Raw genomic sequence first — 14,127 nt, 5'->3', positions numbered from 1 at the left:
CTTCAAGGTAACACACGCCGTCACTCTCCGTTACGCTCCTATAACTATGTTTCTGTTTGCCGTTTTTCTTGACGCCGTCAGTGAGTAGTCTCCTTCGTCTTCTTCGTCGTCTTCTTCTTTGACTCTCCACAGTGACACTCCTTTTTGAAAAAATAATTTCCTTCTGCTTTTCTGGATGGACCATTGCTAACACTTTTTGGTCAAACGAACATTAACCACACTTAAATCCAATGTTGACAACACTCTGCCTTTCTCTCTTTTTTTTCCTCCCTTAGTAAAATAATTGCAGAAAATTTTGTGTAATTATGGTTGGTAGTTATTATAATAAATAATTATCAACATTAATTTGTCTAATTTTTTTTTAATGAGATATTCTCTTCTCTTTTGAATATAGAAATCTACACTGGAGAATAGTCAACAGCATAAATCGGGATTAGGGATAACATAATATAATAATAGTACTATAATACTACGACCAAGTCAAATATGTTTGTTGTTCCTGTGTGACTGAAAGTTGACGATGAATTTGATTAAATTACTATAAAATAATTAGCTTCATTACATTATTGTTATTTTATGTATGATAAATTTAGTAACTTCGGTAGATAGTGGAAGCATAATAAATTTAGTAATTTACATGGATTAGATTATGAAAGAAGCGGCATCAACGACCCAATGGTGAGAGGAAAAAGTGAAAAACAACTTAAGAATTGGGTTCCGACACCCACGAACGAATATTCTACTTTTGGGTGTACTTACAAGTTTCAAGAACATGGTATACAAGGTAATTTCTATATTTTTCTTTAATTTTAGTTATGGTTTTAAATTTATCTTATTTAATATTTATTAATTTTAAAAATAAATAATAAATATTAAATAAATTAAATTTAGACTAATTTTAATTAATGTCTTTTTGTTATTGAATATTTTTGTTTACCTAAATTGAACACAATATTTAATTTTTCAAAGATGTACATTAAATGCTTTCCGGGATATACTTCCATAAATATAACACTTCTTAAAATAATGTCAATATTTGTCTAGATAAAAGTGAAAAGATTTACAATAAATTTCATCAAATTTTACAATCTAATTGGCCTTGATATTAGGTTTGAACAAAAAGAACATGGGACAAATTAAACTGCAATACACCTCTTTACATTTAATTAAACCCATCATAATTCTTTTTTATTTGTTTAAATTATATCAACCTCTTCTAATTTACTTAGAAAATTAGTGTAACTTTTTCTTTTTCAGAGGATGTCCAAGTGTATCATAGAGTTTTATCTGACTATTGTAAGGGTTTTTGCGTTTTCATGAACAAACGAGGATAAATAAGCTAATTTTCAAAAAAAAAAGTAAAAGTAAATGTCGGAATGACAGAAAATTGAGATTTAAGACATAGAACATAAATATTCTAATAGAAAAATCTATAGAGATGGTGGATACCATGATAAGGAGAAAAATTAACATCATGTGCAACAAGAAACAAAATGCATCGGTGCGAAGGCTAGAGAGTTGGATACTTCCGGGTTTAAACTTTGGTATACAGGAAAGGTAAAGAATAGGTATAGAATAGGTATTATCATAGATAAGCAATGGAAGAAGGACGTAGTGGATGTCAAGAGGGTGGAAGATTGGATCATCTCTATCAAACTTGTAGTGGAATGAGGTACTTTTCATGTGATTAGCACCTATGCACTGCAAGTGGGTTCGAACAAGCAACACAAGATAGGATTTTGGAAAGATCTAGAGAGTTTGGTCCAAGACATACCTTCGCGAGATAATATTTTCTTAATAAAAGATTTAAATGGCCATGTTGGAAGAGAAGTGACTAGGTATGGAAGTGACTAGGTATGGAAGTATTCACGGAGGCCATGGTTTCGAGATGGTCAATACCGAAGGTAAAACTATTTTGAACTTTTTCTCAACTTTTGACCTTCTCATTGCAAATACATGTTTTAGAAAGAGAGACGAACATCTTATAACCTCTAGGAGTGACATGACAAGCTCTCAAATCGACTTCTTCTTGTTGAGGGGAGTCGACCAAAAATTTTACATTAATTATAAAATTATTTCGGGAGAGAATTTAACAATACAACATATGATGTTCGTCATGGATTTTTGCGTTGAGTAAAAGTTGAGAAAAATACATCATACGAAGAACCCAAGGATGAGGTAGTGGCGAATGAAAGGGGAGGAACAAAGAAACTTCCTAAAATGGGTAGGAGAAGAGGCAAAGTATGATAGGAATAGAAGCGCGGAGAAGATGTGGAAGGAGATAGCAGAAGTTAATAGAAAAATAGCAAAAGAAATTTTTGGTGAATCTAGAGGGATAGGACCAAGAGACAAAGAGTCCTGGTGGTGGAATGCGAGTGTACAAGAAAAGATAAAGACAAAAAGAAAATGCTTTAAGGAGCGGTCTTTGTACCGGAATGCAGATAATTAGGAAAAAATATAAGGCGGCTAAAAAAGAGATAAAAGTGGTTGTAAGTGAAGAAGAAAAAGGTATATATAGAATCGCAAAGAGAAAAAGAAAAAAATGTATATATAGAATTGCAAAGAGCCTTGAAAGAAGAACGAGAGACTTGTATCATGTTAAGTGCATAAAGGATAAAGATGGAAAAGTTTTGGCTCAAGAGGAGAAGATCAGTGAAAGATAGAAGAGCTACTTCTACGAGTTATTTAATGAAGGACAGAAGACTCTTCTGAGCCTTGGTCGGTTATGCACGAGGGAAGAAGATCAAAATTTTGACTATTATCGAAGGATTTGAGATTTTGAGGTAAAAGAGGCTCTAAAGCGGATGAAAAATGGCAGGGCAGTAAGACCTGGTAATATTCCGATTGAAGTTTCGAAGGGCCTTGGAGAGAAAGGTATTAGTTGGTAAACCAAACTTTTTAATGAGAGTTTAAGGTCAAAGAAGATATCAAATGAGTAGAGAAAGTGCACTTTGGTACCTGTCTACAAGAATAAAGAGGATATACAAAATTGTAGAAACTATAGAGGGATCAACCTCATGAGTCATACCATGAAGTTATGGAAAAGGGTGATGGAACGGAGGCAGAGACAAGAGACACAAGTAACAGAGAAATAATTTAGTTTTATGCCAAGCAGATCCACCACTGAAGTGATATACATGTTAAGAAGGATGATGGAGAGGTATCGTAATAATAAAACGGATCTACATATGGGGTTTATTGATTTGGAAAAAGCGTACAATAGGATGTCAAATGATGTCTTATGGAAGGTTTTGGAAAAAAAGAGAGTAAGGATTACATATATTCGTGTAATTAAAGACATATATGGTAGGGTTACAACTAGTGTGAAGACTCAAGGTGGTGTGATAGAAGAATTTTCTATTGGTATAGAATTACACCAAGGATCATCCTTAAGTCCATACCTTTTCACATTAGTCTTGGAAGCACTTACAGAGTATATCCAAGAGCCTGTGCCATGGTACATATTTTTTGCCAATGATATCATCCTTATGGAAGAGTCAAGGGAAGACTTAAATAAGAAGTTGGATTTATGGAGAGAAGTTCTAGAAGTGTATAGTCTACACATAAGTCGTAGCAAGATGGAATATATAGAATGTAAGTTCGGCCGCCGAAAGAGAAACCCTAATACATAAGTGAATATTAGAGAAAACATCTTAAGAAAAGTTAAAAGTTTTAAATATCTTGAGTGAATCATAGAGGATAATGGAGAGATTGAACAGGATGTAAATCATAGGATCCAAGCAGGTTGGTCAAAATGGCGGAGTGCGTCTGATTTTATATGTGACAAAAAAGTGCCTTTAAAACTTAAAGGTAAATTCTATCGCACTGCTATCAAACCGGCTATGCTTTATGGTACAGAGTGTTAGGCGGCTAAAGAAGAGCACGAACATAAATTAAGTGTGGCAAGGATGAAGATGTTGAGATGGATGAGTGGTCATATGCGATTGGATCGAATAAAAAATGAAGATATAAGACAAAGAGTTGGAGTAGCATCTATTGTGAAAAAAGATGGTAGAATCACATCTCAAGTGGTTTGGACATGTGAGAAGAAGATCGACAGAGCATGGATGAGATAGGAGATGGACAAAGGGTGAAAGGCAGAGGAAGATCTAGGAAGACCATCTATGAGGTGGTCAAACGAAATCTACATGTAAACGGTCTATCTGGAGACATGATACATGATAGAGTTCAATGACATCATTTGATCCATGTAGTCGGCCCCAACTAATGGGACAAGACTTTGTTGTTGTTGTATTATAAAATTATATAAATAATCATATTATATATATAAAATATATAAAATATATATTAAAATATATAAAATAATATATGTGTGTGTGTATTAAATTTATTGTGTACATAATATTCTTATATTTACAAACAAAAATTGGACTAAAGTGTGAGAAAAAGAAAAAGAGGTGAATGTACACATTATATGTGTTTAATTAGCATATGTTCATACCCTGCCCCAAAACACAAGGCAGACTCAATCAAGTTAAAAGGCCCAATCTAGAAGATTGGCTTCCAGCACTTGTCTGACCTCCTCCAAGAGGTCGGGTTCGACGTAAGCAAGCAACCAACACCTATCTAAACGAGTAATCGCCTCCCCAAATCTCTCACCTACTTCTAAAAGAGAGATCTCAATAACCATAAAATAAAAAGGCGGTTATCCACCATCAAAAGTGGAGCTACTTCAACTGTGGTTATTGGTTCATTCCCTATAAATATACTGACACACTGAGGTAAACTCAAGTTCCAATACTCTAAACATGCTTAACCCCTTGCTAACTTAAGTATCGGAGTGTCTTGCAGGTACCACCCCCCACCTATTCAAACACATACGTACATCTCGGACGGCGGCTCCCAGACGTGAATAAGTCAGAGGCCACCATCCTTCAACGTTTGGACCTTCCATTCGAGCCCAATCATCCGATTTCAGGTAAGCTCCGGAACATTAGCGCCGTTGTTGGGGACCTGGAGATCAACGCTCAATGGTAGACGACCAACATGAAGACGGACATATTGCGTCTGAGTCAGATCAAGAGCATCAAGACATAGTCAACAACGACCAAGCCTTAGTAGTACTCCAGCCAACAATGGAGGAGCCGTATGGAGAGGGTCCCTCCGACAACCAAAGGAGAATCCCTTCTGAAGTTCGCCTCCCTGAAGGGGAAAGACAGCCTCGTGGCAACGACCGCCTGGGATGGCTATAAGGACATCAGGACCGACTTGAGCAGATGGAACAGGAGTTAGAGCGACAACGCGAAGCGGATAGAAGTCTGAAGAGAGAGATCAAAAGGCAAAGGGAGTCGGAGGATAAGCTCTCGAAGCTAGAATCCAATCTCCGAAATAAGGATTCTCGTACGACTCAGGAAGACAGTCCCCTGGGGGGAGAGGACCCATTTACAGAGGATATCATGCGGGCTAAAGTCCTCAAAAAACTTAAAAGCCCTGACATGAACATGTATGATGGAACAACCCAAAACATCATCTGAGCAACTTTAAGAGTCGGATATACTTAGCAAACATTTCAGATGCTACTTACTGCAAGGCCTTTCCGACAACATTGACCAAAGTAGCCATGAAGTGGTTCGACAGCTTGCCACCCAGGTTGGTATTCAGTTTCGACGATCTCTCGCGCAAATTCCTTACCAGATTTTCCATCTAGAAAGACAAGGTCAAGCACATACCCAGTCTACTCGGGGTGAAACAGGAGGTCGGACAACCCTTGAGGGAATACATGGAAATATTTAACAAAGCGTGCCTGGAGATTCAAGACCTGTCCACTGAAGCGGTGATAATGGGACTCGTCAATAATCTCCGAGAAGGACCTTTCTTTCAGTCCATATCAAAAAGACATCTGACTTCCTTGAATGATGTACAGGAGTGAGCTGAAAAGTACATCAACATGGAAGAAAACGCCAGGTTATGAGAACCGAACTGGCGACTTGGGAACCCTCACCAGTCAAAGGAAAAGGAGAGGGAGCCCAAGAGGAAAAAAGAAGTCAGACCCGAGAAACCCAGAAGGTATCACAACTACACCCCGTTGAGGATTTCCCTTGTAGATGTATACAGAAAAATTTGCCACACTGAGAAGCCCTCCCCCCCTCCCGCTGTGTCCAATAAAACATAAAAGGGGTGGAAGTCATAATGAGTATTGTGAATACCATAAGCTTTATAGACACTCAACAAATGATTACTATGACCTAAAAAATGTGATAGAAAATTTGGTTAGAGAATTTCGGCTGGACAGATATCTCAAGAAAAGGTCGGGTAATCAAGAAAAAATGAAGAGAGAGGACGAAGACCTCGAGCAGAGAGATCCACCCCCGCAAACTCCAGAACGACATGTTCACATGATCTCGGGAGGGTTCGCTGGAGGGGGACATACAAAGTCATCTCGGAAGAGACACCTAAAAAAAGTCTATCAAGTCGGGAATGATGGACATGATCTCCCTACCATCTCTTTTACCAAAGAGGATGGACAAGGTGTCGTACCCAGGCATGACAACCCGGTAGTAATCACCATGATCCTCGCCAATACTTACCTGCACAGAACTCTGGTAGATCAAGGGAGCTCGGCCAATATATTGTTTAAACCTGCATTTGATAAGCTAGGACTGGATGAGAAAGAGCTAAAAGCCAATCCGGATACCCTATTCGGATTAGGGGACGCTTCCATTAAGCCACTGGGCTTCATTCCCATGCACACAACTTTCGGAAGGGGACTGCAGTCCAAGACTTTAAGCATTGACTTCATTGTTGTGGATGTAACATCCGTTTACAACACCCTGATAGGTAGGACAACCCTAAATCGGCTGGGGGTGGTTGTCTCAACCCCTCATCTTTGTATGAAGTTCTCGACACCAGAGGGGATTGCTACCATCAAGGGAGATCAGAAGTTGGCAAGGAAGTGTTATAATGAAAGCCTGAACCTAAGGGGTAAAGGCAAGGAAGTCAATACAATTGAACTCAGAGGAGTTCGAGTAAGGGAAGAGTTGCGACCACAGCCAGGAGGAAAAACAGAAGAAGTCCAGATTGGGCAAGAGGTCGGAAAAAACATTAACATAGGAGCTAGTTTAGCAAAAGATCTGAAGCGGGAACTGGTAAAGCTCCTACAACAGAACTTTGACCTCTTCACCTGGAAAGCATCCGACATGCCTGCGATAGATCCCGAGCTCATGTCACACAGGTTGGCCGTCTACCCGGGATTCCGACCTGTTCAACAAAGGAGACACAAGCTCAGACCCGAATGGGCTTAAGTGGTCGAAGAACAAGTACAAGCCTTGCTAGAGGCAGGGTTTATTAGAGAAGTCAAGTACCCGGCCTGGCTGGCAAATGTGATGTTGGTTAAAAAGCAGAATAGGAAGTGGAGGATGTGCGTCGACTATACCGACCTCTACCCAATATTGACGCCCTAGTGGATTCCAGCTCAAGGTATCAATATTTATCATTTATGGATGCTTACTCGGGCTACAATCAGATCCCGACGTATAAATCGAATCAGGAGAAAACATCTTTCATCACACCCAACGCAAACTATTGCTACGTGGTCATGTCATTTGGATTAAAAAATACAGGGGCCACCTATCAAAGGTTGATGAATAAAGTATTTGCACCTTACCTCAGAAGCCTGATGGAAGTATATGTAAATGATATGTTAGTGAAGACCAGGGATGAAGCCAGTCTCCTGGCCGACCTTTCACAAGTCCTTGATACTATAAGGAAACATGGGATGAGGCTAAATCCCACCAAATGCACCTTTGTAGTGGAAGCTGAAAAATTTCTAGGATTTATACTGGCACAAAGGGGAGGCTAACCCCGATAAGTACAGAGCAATCCTAGAAATGAAGAGCCCAACCTGTTTAAAGGAAGTCCAGCAGCTGAATGGTCGCCTTGCAGCTCTATCTAGATTTTTAGCAGGATCAGCATTGAGATCCCTGCCACTTTTTTCGCTACTTAGAAAAGGATACAAATTCGAGTGGAGCCCTGAATGTGAAGAAGCCTTTCAACGAATGGACTCCCGAATAGGAAGAGGCATTCCAAGAGTTCAAAAGGTACCTGAGCCAACCTTCTATTCTTACCTGGGGGAAAGAAGGGAAAGAACTCGTATTATACTTAGCTGTCGCTGAGAAGGTCGTGGCATCCGCATTGATACGAGAAGATGAGGATGGACAACATCCCATCTATTTCACTAGCAAGGTGCTACAAGGTTCGAAATTAAGGTATCAAAAACTTGAAAAGTTTGCGTACGCCTTAATTGTAACATCAAGAAGGCTCCGACCTTACTTCTAGGCTCATACCATAAGAGTTCGTACAAACCAGCCTATGAAGCAGATCCTTCAGAAAACGGATATTGCAAGCAGAATTGTTCAATGGGTTATAGAGGTATCTGAGATCGATCTGAATTACGAAATTCGGACAGCAATCAAAGTCCAACGCCTCACCGACTTTGTCGCAGAATACACAGGCGATCAGAGCGAGACCTCCACGACCTGGGAGCTTTATGTAGACGGATCATCTAACAAGGTCGAAAGTGGAGCTGGTATAATATTGGTCAATGAAGAAGGTACTCAGATAGAGGTATCCTTGAAATTCGAGTTCCACACTTCCAACAACTAGGCCGAATATGAAGCTCTAATCGCAGGGATAAAACTTGCTAAAGAAGTCGGTGCTACCAAGGTAATAATCTTCAGTGACTCTCAAGTAGTAATTTCTCAAATTAATGGAGAGTATCAGGCAAAAGATCCCAACATGAAAAGGTACTTGGAAAAAATGCTAGAGCATCTTAGGCAATTCCTGGAAACCAAAGTTAGGCACATAATTCGGGAGCTCAACAGCCGAGATGATGCTCTCTCCAAGCTAGCAAGTACCAAACCGGGAGGAAATAATAGAAGTCTAATACAAAAAACCCTCCAAGAACCCTCAGTCATGAAGTCAGATAACAGGATGGACATTTTGCCAGTCTCCGGCTTAAACCTCAGATGGATGACTCCCCTGGTCGAATATTTGAAATTCGACATCCTACTCGAGGAACAGAAAGAAGCCAAAAAAATCAGGAGGGATGCACAAAACTACACTTTGGTGAAAAATGTCCTTTATAAAAGGGGGATATCTACACCACTATTAAGTGCGTCCCGACTTCCAAGACAGAGGAAGTTCTGGAGGAAGTGCACAATGGCATCTGTGAGAATCATCTCAGAGCAAGATCCCTAGCTAGGAAATTAATCTGAGATGGGTTCTTCTGGACGACCCTACAAAAGGATGCCTCCGACTTCATGAAAAAGTGTCAACCTTGTCAGATGCATGCAAATTTCCACGTCGCCCCCCTATAAGAACTTATTAGTATAACTTCTCTATGGCCTTTTGCAAAATGGGGATTGGACCTACTCGGATCTTTTCCTCAAGCGCCTGGACAAGTAAAATATCTTATTGTGAGAGTGAATTATTTTACCAAGTGGATAGAAGCAGAGCCATTAGCTACTATCATGGCACAAAGAAGTCGAAAATTCCTGTACAGGAATATTATCACCCGATTTGGAGTCCCTCAATCCATTACTACGGATAATGGCACACAGTTCACTGATTCTACATTCAGAAGCCTGGTGGCGAGCATGAAAATCAAGCCCAATTCACTTCGGTAGAGCATCCCTAAGCCAATGGTCAAGCCGAGACAGCCAATAAGGTTATATTGGCAGGATTAAAGAAAAGGCTCCAAGAAGCAAAAGGGGCTTGGGCTGAAGAGCTCTCCTAAGTGTTATGGGCTTATCGAACTACGCCCCACTCAACCACCAGCAAAACACCTTTTCGACTTACTTATGGCATAGAAGCCATGATTCCTGTTGAGGTCAACGAGCAAAGTACAAGGGTGAGATTCCACGATGAGATCGGAAATGTCCAAGCCCACAAAGAAGAACTTGAACTGCTCCCAGAAATCCGAGAATAAACCCAGATAAGAGAAGTAGCGTTAAAACAAAGGATGCCGAATAGATACAACAAAAATATCATTCAAAGAAGTTTTGCCTCAGACGACTTAGTCCTTATCCGAAGGTGAACAAGTCGGGTGAAGGAAAACTCGCTGCGAACTAGAAGGGACCCTACAAGATAGTTGAAGTCTTGGAAAAGGGTTATTATAAAGTGTCTGACCTAAGCGGATCCGAGCTCCCAAGCTTATGGCACGCTTGCAATATGGAAATGTATTATAGCTAGAAACGAACCTCGCTCCCTGATGTACTCTTTTTCCCGACTTCATGATTTTTTTCCGAGAAGGGTTTTTTTGGAGGGGGTTTTAACGAGGCATCAAAGCGAGGACTAGGGGAAACAGAAGTTTTTTCCCTCAATAGCTAAAAGCATCCTTGTAAAGATATTTTTTCATTAATAATAATACTTGCTTCTCTCTAATTCCATTATTATTCTACGATACGCACCGAATTAAGCTCGAAAAAAACACAAAAATCCATTGACCGACCTATATGGTCGACAGGATAAAGCGACGAGATACAAGTCGGTGTAAAGAGGTTATAGAAGATTATCATAATAGCTTAAAAATAAGATAGCAAACGAAATGCATCGCAAGAATGACCTAAGTTATAAAAATGATTCAATAAGCAAAGCAAAATTGAACGTATGCGATTACGATAATGGAAAAACGAGAAATACGAAAGTCCCTTAAGGGATCATTAGTAAAAGCTTTTCACGAAAACTTTGCCAAGATAAAGATTACTTAGCAAAAAGGTTTTCTTAAAAGCTTTACTGAACAGCAGGAAAATTATCTACTAACCTAGATAAAACAGAAACTTTGCAAAAACAGATACTTTGTTAAAGTACTATTGGAAAAGGACCGAAAACGTCCAAAAAGCATGCAGCAGTTGTTGTTAAAGATCCGTAAAGGATCAAAAGTCAGGAACCATCAACAGAAATATGCAAAAATACATAAAAATTGTTCATAAAAGGTCCCACAAACCGGGCCTTAGTAAGAGCATTAAATAGGGGCAATCAGAGGGTTCGAATCATCAGCAGGAGAGGAGACCGGTTCGGCCGTGAAAGTCGGAGGGGTCGAAGGAATCTCTTCGGCATCAGAAGTCGAAGCTACCTCGGGCTGAGCAGAAGAGCTCGGCAATAACCCCTCGGCTGGACCAACCTCTTGTGGAGGAGATTCAACAGGGTGTTGTCCCGTCGTCTTCAACTCGGAATCAGCCTCAGGACGTGGAGGAAAAACTATCTCACCATTGATAACAACCTTGTCAGGATGAAGAGGTGACAGGTCCAAGTCGGGAGCAATAACACCGACCTGTTGTTTCAACACCTTGAACACCTCTTCAGTGCCCTCAACTATAGAATCCTCTAGGTCCTGGTAACCCTCCCAAAGCAGTTCCAACTATTTTTTCAGGTCAATATTGTCCAAAAAGACCCTGATATAGTTCTGTTCAGCCTTCTCCCTCAAGCCCTCAGCCAATTCACAAGAGGCCATTAACAACTTCTCTTTTTTCCGGGCTTGGGAGAGTTCTTCCTACAGCCGAGCATTCTCCTCCTACAGCCTTTTCTCATCTTCTTGATACATGGCCAGTCGCTCCTGGAGAATCTCCAAAGAATGCTGAGTCGCACTCAAAGGAGTTTTATCCAGTATATTAAGAAGAGAGGTACAGACCCCAGCAGTCCGAATTCCTCCTCGGATCAAGACCTGAAGATGAGTTCGGACAGAAGCATCATCCATAGCAATCGAGTTATAGGGAAGGATGTGCTTCTTATTAAACTTCACTCCGTCAAAACCGGTGTCCCTGACGCTAGAAACACCGGCTTCCGAGGTCTTGCGCTTTTTCGGAACAGGTTTCGAGGAGGAAAGAACTAGGGGGTAGGGGTGGGAGGAGGAAGATGAGGAGTAGGAATGGGATTTACCAATCTCGGCTAAGAGGAAGAGGAAGCCTTCAAACCCGATCTCTGTGGAGAGGGAGTAGCTGATGTTCCGCCTTCCTGTGCCTGAGCAGCTCGGACACGTGCATTCCTTTTGCACATTCTTGAAAGAAAATGCCTACAAAGTCAAAAATAAAAAAGCTACCTAGCTCGGTCTGGACATAGCTCGGAGATCTAAGAAGAAATTTCTTAGCGTCAAGGTTTGGAGCCCGTCCTCAAGCCTCTCGGAAAAACTCAACCACAGCCTCCTCTACCTCTTCCAAGTCTACTAGGCTGTATTTTTTTACAGGGGCTGTCTCTACCCAATACAATGAGAAGCGGGGTTCATTGTCCTCATTCAAGAAAAAGGGATGATGACCTTCAACGGCTTGGATTTTGAAAAAGAAATTTTTGAAGTCGTGGAACGACTCGTCAAAAATGGAAAAAATTTTCCAGCCTTCAATAGCTCGGAAGGAAACCTATTGTTGCTTATTTTGCTTATTCAAAGCACTAAAAGGCTTTGTTAAATGAAAAAGATAGAAAAAAGGTCTTTAAAGAAATCGGAAATCCGAGTTCATGGCTAGCAAGTTGGTAAATCTTAAGAAAACCCCATTAATCGGGATGAAGCTTGGAAGGAGCTACCCTACAATGGGACAACACCTCTATCTCAAAATCAGAGAAGGGAAAGGTAACCCCCAAACGGGTAAACAGACAGTCATACATAAAGAAAAAATGGGGATCAGAATCATTAATTCTCCCACAACAAACTCGATCCTCTAGGTCAAGGGCCACTATTTCATATTTGGCTTCGTCGGCATCGGAACTACAAATCCTATGGTGTTTACGGAGTTCGGTTACAAAAACGCCATCTACTATAGGATGATCAGAAAGGACAGAAGAATCTACCCATCTCAATAGAGCCTCAGAAACTCGGGAATACATTTTTTCAGAAATGGAAAAAGATATATAAGGGGATATACCTACATCGCACAAAGAAAAGAAATCATCAAAAACAAGTTCGAAACAAAACAATTATTTCCAAACAAAGCAGAGAATAGTCAACAATCGCAATAGAGACGATTTTTGTAAAAAAAAAACACAAAAATCCTAAAGTTTTCTACTACAAACAATGAAAGTACAATAAGAACCTACTCAAAATCTCCCTGTCAACCATCCAGTCCACTTAACAGAGGCAAAGAAAACACTATAAAAGCCAAGAGAGGGTGAAGGCAATGAAAAACTAATCTTTTTTTAGAAGAGAAATTTATCAGCAAGGATGAAAGAAGCGCCAAAAGTGCTGAGAGACCAAGGGTTGGAGAGTAAAACACCAAAGTGCCAAGATAGGAGGATGAAGAAGAAAAGCACGAAAGAAAGTTCAAAGAGAAGACGAAAAAGAAGAAAAAGGGAGAGGGGGAAAGTATTTATAAGATACCAGATGCATAATCGTAAAAGTAACATACTCATTAAAAGGATGCATCGTTACCAATGAAACCGCTCCCCACGTGTTAATGCAGAAAGCCAACAAACACGACGATTGATCATTCGAAATCACGACGGTTTTAAACCAAAATCACGTCGACTTCCCAACTTGAAGGGAAGAATACCGACCCAAGTATCCCCGAGTTCAATTAATACTCAAATCCAAACTCCTAATAAGGAGATCGGACTCGAGTAGGGGCACTGTTCATACACTGGCCCAACACACAAGTCAGACCCAATCAAGTTAAAAGACCCAATCTAGAATATTGGCTTCCACCGCTTGTCCGACCTCCAAGAGGTCGGGTTCGACGTATGCAAGCAACCAACACCTATCCAAACGAGTAACCACCTCCCCAAATCTCTCACCTACTTCTAGAAGAGAGATCTTAACAACTCTAAGATAAATGGGCGGTTATCCACCATCAAAGGTGGAGCTACTTCAACGGTGGTTATTGGTTCATTCCCTATAAATATACTGACACACTCAGGTAAACTCAAGTTCCAATACTCTAAACCTGTTTAACCCCTTGCTAACTTAAACATCGGAATGTCTTGCAGGTACCACCCCCCCTCCTATTCAAACACATACGTACAACTCGGACGGCGGCTCCCAAACGTGAACAAGTTAGAGACCACCATCCTTCAACGTTTGGGCCTTCCATTTGAGCCCAATCATCCGGTTCAGGTAAGCCCCGAAAACAGCATATATGTTAAGATTATATGTTAAAATTATTATTAATAAAAAAATTTAATGTTATA

The sequence above is a fragment of the Arachis ipaensis genome, chromosome B01 (genome assembly GCF_000816755.2).
Source record: "Arachis ipaensis cultivar K30076 chromosome B01, Araip1.1, whole genome shotgun sequence".
NCBI lineage: Eukaryota > Viridiplantae > Streptophyta > Magnoliopsida > Fabales > Fabaceae > Arachis > Arachis ipaensis.
Note: the sequence above shows the minus strand (reverse complement) of the source record.